The sequence below is a fragment of the Cervus canadensis genome, chromosome 7, assembly GCF_019320065.1.
Source record: "Cervus canadensis isolate Bull #8, Minnesota chromosome 7, ASM1932006v1, whole genome shotgun sequence".
In the NCBI taxonomy this organism is placed as follows: domain Eukaryota; kingdom Metazoa; phylum Chordata; class Mammalia; order Artiodactyla; family Cervidae; genus Cervus; species Cervus canadensis.
In genome coordinates this window covers 92687588-92702405 of record NC_057392.1, presented here as the reverse complement: position 1 = coordinate 92702405, position 14818 = coordinate 92687588, and positions in this window count along the sequence as shown.

Genomic DNA, 14818 nt, shown 5'->3' with positions numbered 1-14818 from the left:
TATAAATTGGTGTGTGTGTGGATACTCATATGTACATATATGAGCATAAGGCTACTTTTATGTATCACTACATTTACACGTATACTGTATGTATTCTTGTAAATGTGTTTGAATAAAAATATAATTTATCTTGTCTGACTATCCATAAGATCCTAATCTGAAATAATTTAAGAACACAATGAAACATATTACCCTTAAAATACACAAAGCAAATATTTCATTGAGGCAGATAAATATAAGAACAAAACTTACAAAAAAAATATCAGAAGTAAAAAAACCGTAAACCCCTAAGCAGTTCCACACTAATTCTGGATTAAAAATTTAAAAAGCAAATCTAGGTTTTATTCAGGCACCATTCTCACGCTATCATATTCAGTGTTATATGTACCACCTAAATTAAAGATAATTAAAAATTTTAGTACAGCAATTTGTTAAGCGCACTCATGAGTAGAAAAAATTATACAAAGGACAAAAACCAATGTTTTCTTTCGTTATTTTAAAGTTATTTGCCAACAGGAGGTTTTTTGTTTTTTTTTTTTAAAGCATGCAAATGGGAAAACTGTACCAACTAACCACTATATTTAAATGAAATCTATTTACCTTTTATCCAGTCTGAATAGATGCTTTTTAATTATTGCTAATTGTTTAAGATGCCTTTGCATCCCCCAGAAGATTTAGTCTGAATAAATTTAATTCCTTTAAAATCTCCTTCAGTTACAGGCAAATACAGTAAGAAGCCCCATAGGTATGGTAGTAAAATAGTCATAAAGGCAGAAGCGTTTAAATGAGTAGCAAGGAAGTCTTCCCCAAAAGAGGCAGAAAAGAAATGGTTGGAGATGCAAGAGCCAAACATGAAACACGGAGTTGAAACATTTAAGATGACTGTGAAAAAGGTCTATGTTCATTTGTTAAAGAATGCAGTGGGGCAGACGAAAGCATATGAATAGTTCTTTCACAGGTCACAGCGTCCATTCAGCCTGTGACATTGTTATTACCCGACAGAAATAGATGGGCCTAATTAATATTCTGCACATACCTGGGAGAACATTCTTAAGGAAATCATCCTCTGGTGGTTTGAAAATTGAAAAAAGGAAGAAAGAATCTTAACAGTGAGCATTAAAAATTGGATCTAGATAACAAAGTCAACTGCTCTTAAAGTTTGATGCCAGCTGCAAACAGGAGTCTTGTTTGTGTACATTTCTCGGTGTAAATGGTTGTGCCTTGTGAAATAAAGTTGAGCACTAGTTTGAATTTATTAGTAATTATATTCTTGCCATTTCATCAAATAGCAGGTACAAGTCAGCTACAGAAAGTTTGTCATAGTAAGTTGTGCAAATTCTTTTAGTAATGGGTAGTGAAGCAATGTATGTATTTAGTATTTATTAATATAAAATGCTCAAAGTGAAATACACTGTCAGGAAAAAGTCATTTGGCATTTTTATGAAAAAGTGGATCTGTCAATGACTGGAGAAAGAATCACCTGCAAATAATGTTTAAGATAATTCTAAATAAATTATTAATTTTCAGTAATGATTAAATCTACATTTCTCATACATGGTTATATTACAATAAGCCATGAAGCTTTCAGTTTTTTAAATTTTGCACAGTTTACATTTAGAATGTCATTTATATAAGATTAACTATAATCGTACTTAAACATTTACTTTTGCAAATTGGGATCTAAAGTTATAATCAGTTAAAAAATACAAGAAAAAAATGGGAGTGTGGGACAAATTTTAGGAGCTATTTTAATATACAAATTTAAAACGTGCATATTTATATATAAAAGGCATATATGCATCCACATATGTATATAATGCAAAACAGAGAGATAATGAACAGAGGATAATGCTATAAAATATTCAATAAAACAAGATAAATGTACTTATTAAAGAATTTTGTAAAATGCTTTATCCTATTTAAATACCTGCATTTAACAAAGTAATTCATTCTGAAATGGGAGTCAAGTGTTTCATGCCCAAACCTAATACAGTACATATAAAACAGAATCCCCACTGAAATGAATGGAGCCATTCATTTCCCAGACACAAAAAGCTGTACTCTCTTTGTCTTGCTACTTTAAGGCCCCTTGATAGCATTTTTCCTTTTTATCGTGCTTTACGTATAGATGCCTCTCTGCTCAAAAATCATGAAAAAACTACAAGTAGCAAATACCTAAATATGTAACAGATGTATAAGTGTTCCTCAGGATAAATAGATTATGGACAATTAACTGTCATCATACCCTTGTCTTCGTTTCCACTCGCTCCTGTAGTGTACACCTGTGGCTTATTAGGAATATAACCAAAGCAATAACACAAATTCCAGGTTCAAAGGTAACCTAGGAAAATCTGCTTCCTTGCTTCTTGACTGTTCCTTGTGAAAAAAAAAAAATAAGCAATGCAGAAACAAAGCAATAAATGCCTATCATTCAAAAGACCTCTAACAAAGAGCGCCATCGTATGCTTTTGCCTGGTTGCAAGCATATTTCAAATCACGTGATCAAAGGAGGATTTAACACCACTTTGAAAACTGTTAAATGTAATAGGTGGTCCTTGTTTGGATAATGATTCAAGCAAATCAAACCAACTGTAAACATTTTATGAAAAAATCAAAGATATTGGAACATATTGGATACTTGATGATATCAAAAAAAAGTTATCTATTTTAGTTGTGAGAATGAAATTGTGGAGTTTTCTATTTACGGATGAAATGGTGCATTGTCTGGAATCCTTTCAAAATAACTGGAATGATGAGTAGAAAGTAGGTGGATATATTGTGATTTTGAAATATGTTCAAAAATTCTTTGACACTCCTCCTCGCAAGATGTGGATCGTGACTCCTCTCTTCTTGAGTGTGGGCTGTGTGTGATGACTTACTTCCAGCACACAGAGTCCATTAGAAGTGGCAGTGTTTGGTTTCCAACACAAGGTCATGAGAGTCACTGTGGCTTCCTTTTTTTTAATCTATTCTTTTTTCAAATTAATTTTCACTGGAGTATAGTTGCTTTGCGATGTTGCGTTAGTCTCCACTGAAGAGCAAGCTGATCAGCCGCACATTTGCCCGTCCAGGTCAGCAGAGTGCGTTAAGTAGAGTTCCATGAGCCGACAGTATACAGTTCTCATAGATATCTAGTTTATACATAAGTGAACGGTATATCTATGTCACTCCTAACTTTAAATGTACTTACACCTGTCACGCGGTTGTTTTGCTTGTTTTTTTTTGTTTGTTTGTTTTTGTGGCTCCCTTTCTGTCCTTTCTTTTGCATTTCCTGGGGCTTCTCTGGTGGCTCAGCTATAAAGAATCCACCTGCAATGCAGGAGACTCAGGAGGGACAGTTTCGATCCCTGGGTCAGGAAGATCCCCTTGAAGAGGGACTGGCTCCAGGATCCTTGCCCAGAGAGCTGCATGGGCAGAGAAGTCTAGAGGGCTACACCCCACGGGGTCACAAAAGAGACAAACACGGCCGAGCTCCTGAGCACTTGTCTCTGCTGCCCTGTGGGGAGACTGAGCCCTGCCATGAGGACATTCCAGCAACTCCACGTGCTGCCGAAAAGAGTCTGTCTTCCAACAACCCCTGAGGACCTCGGGCCATCTGCCCATAACCACGCGAGAGAATCATGTTGGAAGTGAACCCATTGGCATGGTCCTAGTACAGATGACCACAGTCCCTGCCAACACCCTGACTGCAACCTCATAATATATCCTCAGAACCACACAGCAAAACCGCTCCTAGATTTCCGACCCAGAGAGACTGTGATAATAAATTTTTAGCATTTTAAGCTACTAGGTTATTGTTATTTGTTGATATCTAATATCTAATAGTATCTATGAAATCAGATTCTCTATCTATTGAGCTTTTGATGCTGAATAATAAAAATATGAGGAGTTGCTATAATATTTTATTCATTTCAGTTAAGTTCAATTGCTCAGTCGTGTCCGACTCTTTGCGACCCCATGGACTGCAGCACGCCAGGCCTCCCTGTCCATCACCAACTACTGGAGCTTACTCAAACTCATGTCCATTGGTTGGTAATGCCATCCAGCCATCTCATCCTCTGTCGTCCCCTTCTATTCCAGCCTTCAATCTTTTCCAGCATTAGGGTCTTTTCAAACGAGTCAGTTCTTTGCATCAGGTGGCCAAAGTTTTGGAGATTCAACTTCAGGATCAGTCCTTCCAATGAACACCCAGGACTGATCTCCTTTAGGATGGACTGGTTGGATCTCCTTGCAATCCGAGGGACTCTCAAGAATCTTCTCCAACATCCAGTTCAAAAACATCAGTTCTTTGGCGCTCAGCTTTCTTCACAGTCCAACTCTCACATCCATACATGACCACTGGAGAAACCATAGCCTTGACTTGACAGGCCTTTGTTGGCAAAGTAATGTCTCTGCTTTTTAATATACTATCTAGGTTGGTCATAGCTTTTCATCCAAGGGGCAAGCATCTTTCAATTTCATAGCTGCAGTCATCATCTGCAGTGATTTTGGAGCCTTGAAAATAAAGTCAATCGCTGTTTCCCCATTTATTTGCCATGAAGTGATGGGACCAGATGCCATTGACTTGGCTTTCTGAATGTTGAGTTTTAAGCCAACTTTTTCATTCTTCTCTTTCACTTTCATCAAGAGGCCCTTTAGTTCTTCTTCGCTTTCTGCCATAAGGGTGGTGTCATCTGTATATCTGAGATTATTGATATTTCTCCCAGCAATCTGGATTCCAGCTTGTGCTTCGTCCAGCTCAGCATTTCCCATGATGAATTCTGCATATAAGTTAAATAAGCAGGGTGACAATATACAGCCTTGACGTACTTCTTTTCCTATTTGGAACCATTCTATTGTCCCATGTCCAGTTCTAACTGTTGCTTCTTGACCTGCATACAGATTTCTCAGGCAGCAGGTAAGGTGTCTGGCCTTCCCATCTCTAAGCATTTTCCACAGTTTGTTGTGATCCACACAGTCAAAGGCTTTGGCATAGTCAATAAAGCAGAAATAGATGCTTTTCTGGAGGTCTCTTGCTTTTTTGATGCCAATGGATGTTGACAATTTGATCTCTGGTTCCTCTGCCTTTTCTAAAACCAGCTTGAACATCTGGAAGTTCACGATTCACATACTGTTGAAGTCTGGCTTGGAGAATTTTGAGCATCACTTTGCCAGCATGTGAGATGAGTGCAATTGTGTGGTAGTTTGAGCATTCTTTGGCATTGCCTTTCTTTGGGATTGGAATGAAAACATGTTTTCCAGTCCTGTGGCCACTGCTGAGTTTTCCAAACTTGCTGGCATATTGAGTGCAGCACTTTCACAGCATCATCTTTCAGGATTTGAAATAGCTCAACTGGAATTCCATCACCTCCACTAACTTTGTTCATAGTGATGTTTCCTAAGTCCCACTTGAGTTCACATCCCAGGATGTCTGGCTCTAGATGAGTGATCACACCATCATGATTATCTGGGTCATGAAGATATTTTTGTACAGTTCTTCTGTGAATTCTTGCCACTTCTTCTTAATATCTTCTGCTTCTGTTATTTCCATACCATTTCTATCCTTTATTGTGCCCATTTTTGCATGAAATATTCCCTTGTTATCTCTAATTTTGTTGAAAAGATCTCTAGTCTTTCTCATTCTATTGTTTTACTCTATTTCTTTGCAGTGATCACTGAGGAAGACTTCCTTATCTCTCCTTGCTATTTTCTGGAACTCTGCATTCAAATGGGTATATCTTTCCTTTGCCTTTCACCTCTCTTCTTTTCACAGCTGTTTGTAAGGCCTCCTCAGACAACCATTTTGCCTTTTTGCATTTCTTTTTCTTGGCGAAATGGTCTTGATCACTGCCTCCTGTACATTGTCACCAACTTCTGTCCATAGTTCACCAGGCACTCTCTCTATCAGAGCTAATCCCGTGAATCTATTTGTCACTTCCACTGTGTAATTGTAAGGGATTTGATTTAGGTCATACCTGAATGGTCTAGTGGTTTTTCCTATCTTCTTCAATTTAAGTCTGAATTTGGCAGTAAGGAATTCATGATCTGAGCCACAGTCAGCTCCCAGCTGCAGGCGCTTAAGCAACTGAGGAGATACTCCACATCCAAAGGCAGAGAAGAAGCCCCAGCATGATGGTGGGGGGGGGGGGGCAAAATCGCATTTGGAATCAAACCCCATCGCCACAAGAGATGCTCAGAGGGCTTAAACATACCTTGTGCACACCAGGACCCAGAGACCCCACAGAGACTGAGACGCAACTGTGTGTGAGCGTCCCCCGAGGAGGTCCGGGTCAGCAGTGGGCCGCCGCGGGGCAGGGGCTCTAGGTGCAGTAGACCTGGGTGTGGCATAAGCCCTCTTAGGAGCGGTCACCATTAACCCCACCACAGGGTCACCAGAACTTACGCAGGATTGGGAAATAGACTCTTGGAGGGCACAAACAGAACCTTGTGTGCCCCGATCCAGGAGAAAGGGGCAGTGAGCCCACAGGAGTCTGACCCAGACTTGCCCGTGAGTGTCCAGGAGTCTCCGGTGGAGGCGTGGGTCAGCGGTGGCCTGCTGCAGGGTTGTGGGTACAGAGTGTAGCAGTGTGTGCGTGGGACCTTTTGAAGGAGGTCACCGTTATCTTCATCACCTCTGCCATAGCCTGGCCTCAGAAATAACAGGGAGGGAACACGGCCCCGCCCATCAACAGAAAATTGAATTAAAGATTTACTGAGCATGCCTCTTCCCATCAGAACAAGACCCAGTTTCCCCCTCAGTCAGTCTCTCCCATCAGGAAGCTTCCATAAGCCTCTTATCCTTTTCCAAGAGAGGGCAGACAGATTGAAAACCACAATCACAGAAAACTAGCCAATCTGATCACAGGACCACAGTTGTGTCTAACTCAATGAAACTAAGCCATGCCGTGTGGGGCCACCCAAGATGGACGGGTCATGGTGGAGAGGTCTGACAGAATGTGGTCCACTAGAGAAGGGAATGGCAAACCACTTCAGTATTCTTGCCTTGAGAACCCCATGAACAGTATGAAAAGGCAAAATGATAGGACACTGAAAGATAAACTCCCCAGGTCGGTAGGTGCCCAATATGCTACTGGAGATCAGTGGAGAAATAACTCCAGAAAGAATGAAGGGATGGAGCCAAAGCAAAAACAACACCCAGCTCTGAATGTGATTGGTGATGGAAGCAAGGTCCAATGCTGTAAAGAGCAATATTGCATAGGAACCTGGAATGTTAGGTCCATGAATCAAGGCAAACTGGAAGTGGTCAAACAGGAGATGGCAAGAGTGAATCATTGAACTAAAATTTAAGAATCAGTGAACTAAAATGGACTGGAATGGGTGAATTTAACTCACATGACCATTATATCTACTACTGTGGGCAAGAATCCCTCAGAAGAAATGGAGTAGCCATCATGGTCAACAAATGCAATATTTGGAAGCAATCTCAAAAATGACAGGATGATCTCTGTTCGTTTCCAAGGCAAACCATTCAATATCACAGAAATCCAAGTCAATGCCTTGACCAGTGACACTGAAGAAACTGAAGTTGAAAAAACCTAGAAGACCTTCTAGAACTAACACCCCCAAAAGATGTCCTTTTCATTATAGGGGACTGGAATGCAAAAGTAGGAAGTCAAGAGATACCTGGAGTAACAGGAAAATTTGGCCTTGGAGTACAAAACAAAGCAGGGCAAAGCCTAACAGAGTTTTGCCAAGAGAACACACTGGTCATAGCAAACACCCTCTTCCAACAACACAAGAGAAGACTCTACACATGGACATCACCAGATGGTCAACAGCGAAATCAGATTGATCATGTTCTTTGCAGCCAAAGATGGAGTCAGCAAAACAAGACCGGGAGCTGACTGTGGCTCAGATCATGAACTCCGTATTGCCAAATTCAGACTTAAATTGAAGAAAGTAGGGAAACCACTAGACCATTCATGTATGACCTCAATCAAATATTTGATTACTTTCATGCATATCTTAATAACTTGATAACTTTTTAAAACTGGTTTTCGTTTTTCTTATTCTGTAAGGATATTCTATAGGTGGAAAGAATTGACATTTTATTAAAGTGTAGGAAGTGATAGTTTTCTTTAAAAAGAGTTATTTCAAACCTTTTGGCTAATTTTTTCACCAACAGTACTTAGATCATTTGGATTTTATTCACCATTTTCCAGTAACTTTCCAAAAAGTAGACCTTAATGGAAAAAACAAAAAACACACTAACAAGATCATGTAGGGCCATAAAACAGAGGTAGCACTGAGTGGGGAGCTGGATAAGTGATTTGCGTCCTCCCCACATTGTAATCTTTATCATTCTCTCACAAATAAGCAATTCTGTGAGTAAAACAGTGTGTTTTCCTGGCAAACACAGCTTCCAGATAAGACCCCTTAGCTCTAACTACAGCAAAATAAGACTGAAAATATGAAAGGTATTATCTTTAAGGATTGTTGTGATATAATTACCTAAACCCCTATCTAAATGAATATAATCATTGAAAATATATTTAATAGCTTTGAACTAAGTGCTCAATGAAATGAAAAATATTTATTTTAAGGACAACAAAGTGTTGGGTTTTTTTATTCATAGAGTAAATTCTAAAGGGATTAATTTCTAAAGTTTTGAGTCTTTGGTCTTCAAAATAATGTAAGTTCTACATGTTATATTAAGTAGAAAGCATATCTACTATCAACTGTAATCAGGCTTTTATTAAGGAAAGTAATGCATATTAGGAATACACTGTGCTTGTTACATTTTATTAAGTTGATTTCTCACATTTTCCCTGGGAGTTATTTGTGTTTTTTGTGTTTTTTTTTTTTTTTCACATTTACAGAGGAAGAACAAAAGATAAATTATCTTGCTAGGAGTTCACAGTTAAAATTAATGATTTCCTATTTCAGATCTGGGGACTTCCCCAGTGGCAGTAATAGTAAAGTATCTGTGTGCCGATGCAGGAGACTTTAGAGATGTGGGATCGATCCCTGGGTCGGGAAGATCCCCTGGGGAAGAAAAAGGTAACCTACTCAAATATTCTTGCCTAGGAAATTTTACAGACAGAGGAACCCAGAAGACTATAGTCCATAGGGTTGCAAAGAGTTGGACACGACTGAGCATGCACGCATTTCAGATTTGAGCTTGCGTGAATCTAAATTCCCGAATAACTGGGGGTATTGTTGTATGACTAACATGGTCCTGTGTGAACAGCAAAGAGGCCTACAACATAGCCTCTGCCCTCAGTACACATTCACATTTTAAGGAGACAAAACATTAAATGCAATATATTAGTGCAAAAAACAATTTTCAAATTTTTTGCACTTAATTAAAATATTAAGTGCAAAATCTCTTAATGGTATACTGCATGAATCTGCTATCATTGAAATGGAAATCTACAGGAATTAGGGATGAGTGTGGTCAACAACAGGTGAAGAAATTTTCTTGAAGGAGCTGGGATTTTAGGCAAGGTTTGGGGGAAAACTGTAAATAGACAGAAGATAGCAAGTGGATATTATTGGTTAACTTAGTCCCCACATTTCTGTTGAGGAACTTCCTAGAAGGGTTCTGAATGATGGCATTTAAGCAAAACTCACTTGTGTGATTTCTGGGAAGCCCGTTGTCATCTTCACACCCCTTTTTTCTTTTCTTGTTGGAACTCAGATGTGATGACTGGAGCTGCCAAGAGAACATCCAATGCCTTGGGGTAAATTCACTGAACTGTTCAGCCAGCACTAGTAACTGCTCACCAGAGACTTCTTGCTCTGTAACAAAAGCAAACTCATGTTGGTTTAAGGCTCCATATTTGGGCCATCTAGTCCTTCTTGCACAAACATTTGCAATAGATATGGAGTGGTATACATTATCTCAGGTAAGAGAAATACCACTGAAAATGCACTCACTCATCTCGGGCATAAAAAGCTTAAATTTCCAAGATTGATAGTATTTAAATATAACTTAGTCTGATTCCAAGTGTAATCTTTGGCTAATAAATTTTGATGAGCTCCCTGAGAGAAGCAGGCTTGCTTCTTTTAAGGTCTCATGTATTAATCTTCTCCATAAAGTTGGTATCTGAGATCATCTGCTGAATATAGGGTGGAATGAAGATTGTGAGATTGTGTGAAGTCCTGAATAATCTCTATTTGGAATGTTAAATGGAATTCCCCAACCCATTCATTTCATGGACTAAAACCTGGGTAAGCAACTGTGGCAGTCTGTTGGAAGTGTGTGATTTTATTTATTTCTGCTGCATTTAGAAGGGATAAATGACAGTATTAAAATTAGTTTTATATAAGATATGAAAGAAAAACCTGACCTGGGCTTTCCAGTTTAAGGGATTGAAGATACTAATACTTCTGACTAAAATGAAGCTATTTGAAAGGACTGCTTGTCTTGGAGGGAGAGAGAGAATTTCCCTGTTGGATATACATGCATCTGTATACCCCTTATGTGGCCTATGTAAGCTGCTAAGAACAGCCACAGGGACAAAGGCTGTGGGTTATGAATGGAGTCTGACATTTAGAAGTAATCAGAAAAAAAAATAAAAGCTATTACAGTGGCTGATTTAGTAAACCTGCTAAACCAAAACTGCAGGTATCAAGAACAGATATGTAAGCTTCCATAAGGGTCAAACTGTGAGAAATGAGTAATGTTGGATAGAGATAGAGTAACAGACTTACCAAAGAGGAAAGGTGGAGAGGGGTAAGCTAGGAAGTTTTATCTTAGATAAAATAGATAATCAAGAAGGACCTACTATACAGCACAGGGAACTCTGCTCAATCCTTTTCAGTAACCTATATGGGAAAAGAATCTGAAAAAGAAGGCCATGCTGTGCGAATTCATTTCAGTCGTGTCCGACTCTGTGTGACTCCAGGTAAGAATACTGGGATGGGTTGCCATTTCCTTCTCTAGGGGCTTTTTCCAACATAGGGGTCAAGCTTGTGTCTCTTAAGTCTCCTGCACTGGCAGGTGGGTTAACTACTAGAGCCACGCGGGAAGCCCCAAAAGAACGGGTACACGTGTGCGTCCAGCTGAGTCACACTGCTGTCCACCTGGAACGAACAGAACATTGAGGATCAACTACAGCGTAGCGTTAGTCACTCAGTCGTGTCCAACGCGTTGGGGCCCCATGGATGGTAGCCCACCAAGCTCCTCTGTCCATGGAATTCTCCAGGCAAGAACACTGGAGTGAGTAGCCTTTCCCTTCTCGGGGGGATCTTCCCAACCCAGGGATCAAACCTGGGTCTCCTGAATTGCAGGCAAGTTCTTTACCATCTGAGCCACCAGGGAAACTCAAAAACCTAACGAGAAATTAAGGGAAAGGCAGCAGCGTAAGAAATGAACACCGTGAATGAAGACAGAGGAGCATTTAGGAAGTGAAATGTCAAGAAAGCCAAGCAAGGGATACGGGTTGGGAACCCAGAGAAGCAACACAGTCAAGGGTAGAGCTAGGATTCAGGAAAGATTCTGGTGTTAGAAGGCTTTGTCGGCCTTCAGCACAGCAGAGTTCTGGCTGTGTCGTGGGTGGTCAAGAACCTTCATTTCATGGGCTTCCTTGGTGGTCCAGTGACTAAGACCCCATGTTCCCAATGCACGGGGCCCAGGTTCAATCCCTGGTTAGGGAACTAGATCTCATACTGAGACAGACAATTCCTAGGCAGGTTGATAAGAAGTCCAGGGTCCCCAAGGAGGAGAAAGGGGTCTGGGGCTCTTGAGAGGAGATAGGGGTCTGGAATTCTCAAGGAGGAGGAAAGGACAAACGTCTTTTTTTTCCCTCTCTCTCTCTCTCTACATTACTTAGTCATGGAAAACGTTTATTTGTTAGTTTGTTTCTTTTTTATTTTAAGCCTGGAACTGATGATTACACAATGAACAACTCAGTTTAAACTCAGTACTCAGGGCAGGAGGAGAAGGGGATGACAGAGAATGGTATCACCAACTCAATGGACACGAGTTTGGGTAAACTCCGGGAGTTGGTGATGGACAGAGAGGCCTGGCGTGCTGAGGTTCATGGGGTAGCAGAGAGTCCTATAGGACTGAGCTACTGAACTGAACTGAGGGTTATATAACAACAATGTATCTTACTTGAGGACAGTTTCTCCTTCCTGAAAACCTTCTGACTAATCCTGATATTTTAGAATGTATATTATGGGAGTGGGTCTGGTAAGATCTTTCTATTGTTAAATTCTAATCCTATTACCATAAAGTGTAAATTGTGGGAGTGGATCTAGTAAAATTTTTACAAACTTGAGACAGTCTTTTGATTTATTGTAATAGCTAATTAAAAAATTAGTTAGTCTAAGCTAACTACTTTGCTTAGACTAGCGAGGGGGGACCTCTCTGTCCCTGTTCTGATGTCTAAGTCAGAAGCTTTCTCTGTCTCTATTCATACTTTAATAAAACTCTCCTACACGAAAGCTCTTGAGTGGTCAAGCCTGGTCCCTGGTCCTGGAGCTCAATATTCTTCGGAGATCAAGAATCTGACACCATTCACCATAAGCTATCAATATGTCACAATTAAGTGTTCACATGCCTGAAAAAAGATCTGGCATGCTACAAGTAAGACCTGGGGCAGTCAAAAAAAAATAAATAAGTATTTTAAAAAGTAGCCTGCATTCCAAGAGTAGGAGAATGAATGCAAGGAGGAAAAATAGATGACGTCTGCCCAATAGACCCCATTCCATAAAGAGCTTGTGCAGGATTGACATGCAGTTTCAGGAAGACGGAAGAGGTTTACTCTTGTCACGGCAGCTGCTGGAAGATGCAGATTCTGGAAGCATCAACTCCATTTGACTTAACAATTTGACGTAATATCTTTAAAGTCCTTTGCTTGTTTCACATAATTGCTTTTGAACTTTGGAAAAATTTGTGTGAACATTTTTGAGCTGTACAAAGATTATAAAAAATTATTTTCTTCACTTTATAATAATTGACCTGAATTGCAAGGAACAATTCAGGTGCAGAAAGTTGGAAATATTCAGCTCTTCGTGAACAAGTTTCTTCTTACCTTTATAATCAAACAAAAGTTTTTACAATATATTTAGACAGAAAAATGTCTTTTGTTCATGGAAAAACTTTAAGTGTATTTTTACACTTATATTTTGTATCCAACTTTATGAAATACAATTATTCATCGCCATCTACATTCTAATCATTATTGTATGGCATCAGAAAGCTACAAAGCCACATCATATTACCATGGCACCATACAAAATTGCCTTTGTACAATTATAGATGATAATTTGATTTTCAAATAATGCCACTACTTTCATTTAGTATCTATCTAAAAACTAGTCATGAAGAAAATAGGTATACTAAACATTAAAATGAAGACAATAAAATGAAAAAAATTATCCCATGTCTTATGCAGTTATTTTTTATTTAAGGTTCATGTGATTAATTCTTCTTAAGTGGTCCATGCTAAGAAAACAGATAAAGAAAGTAGTAAAACCATTAAAATGGTGCATGCCATGTGTTTTAGTTCTGATAAACAACCAAAAAAGGAAAACACAACCCCTTTTTGTCTAATGGCAGTTCTATAAACCACCACACGCGCTTCCCAGGTGCCACAGTGATAAAGAAGCTGCCTGCCAGTGAAGGAGATGCAGGAGACGTAGTTCGAACCTTGGGTCGGGAAGACACTCTGGAGTAGGAAATGGCAATCTGCTCCAGTCTTCTTGTCTGGAAAGTTCCATGGACAGAGGCGTTTACAGTCCATGGGGCCACAGAGAGTCAGACACGACTGAGCACACACACATAAACCATCACTTCCCCTGTCTGCACCCCCCTCCCCCTGCAGCGATCAGGAAGTTTAATGGAAATTTTTTGAAACAATCTCCTACAGATTATCTTTCTTTTTTTTTTCAAAATTATTTCTGTATTCTGGTTTTACTACTTGGATTTTCTATTCATTCTCACACTTTATTGGTTTGCCAGTCTACTGAGTATCTTCTTTAATATCATTAGTTTTCTTATAACCTATTTGGAAAGGGGCAGACATAAATGATAAATACTGAATTACTGTCAAATCATACCCAAGTTCAATAAACAAATGCATTTTAGGAAAAATATTAAGATATGTTTTAAATAATTAAACAGCATTAAATTAAAGTTACAGATTTAAATACCATTGCTATTTAAATTAATTTAGCTGAATGTTGAAATCAACTTTATTAATGAAACTTGCATTGCTATTAAAAATAATCTAGAGACAAAAAGAGGACAATAGAATAGACTATAAATTAGAAATGATTTTGATTGTATAAGGCATGAAATGAAAATAGTGAGTGAAAGTTGCTCGGTCGTGTCTGACTCTTTGCAACACCATGGACTCTTTGCATGGACTCTTTGCAACACCATGCAATACCTGGAATTCTCCAGGCCAGAATACTGGAAAGGGTAGCCGTTCCCTTCTCCAGAGGATTTCTCCAACCCAGGGGTCAAACCCAGGTCTCCCACATTGCAGACGGTTTCTTCACCAGCTGAGCCACAAGGGAAGCCCAAGAATCCTGGAGTGGGTAGCCTCTCTTCTCCAGCAGATCTTCCTGACCCAGGAATGGAAATGGGGTTTCCTGCCTTGCAGGCAGATTCTTTACCAACTAAGCTATAAGGAAAGCCCTAAAAAGTGAAAGTGAAAGTCATTCAGTCCTGTACGACTCTTTACAACCCCATGGACTACACAGTCCTGGAATTCTCCAGGCCAGAATACTGGACTGGGTAGCCTTTCCCTTCTCCACAAGATCGTCCCAACCCAGAGATCAAACCCAGGTCTCCCGCATTGCAGGCAGATTCTTCACCAGCTGAGCCACAAGGGAAGCCAAAGAATACTGGGGTGTTAGCCTT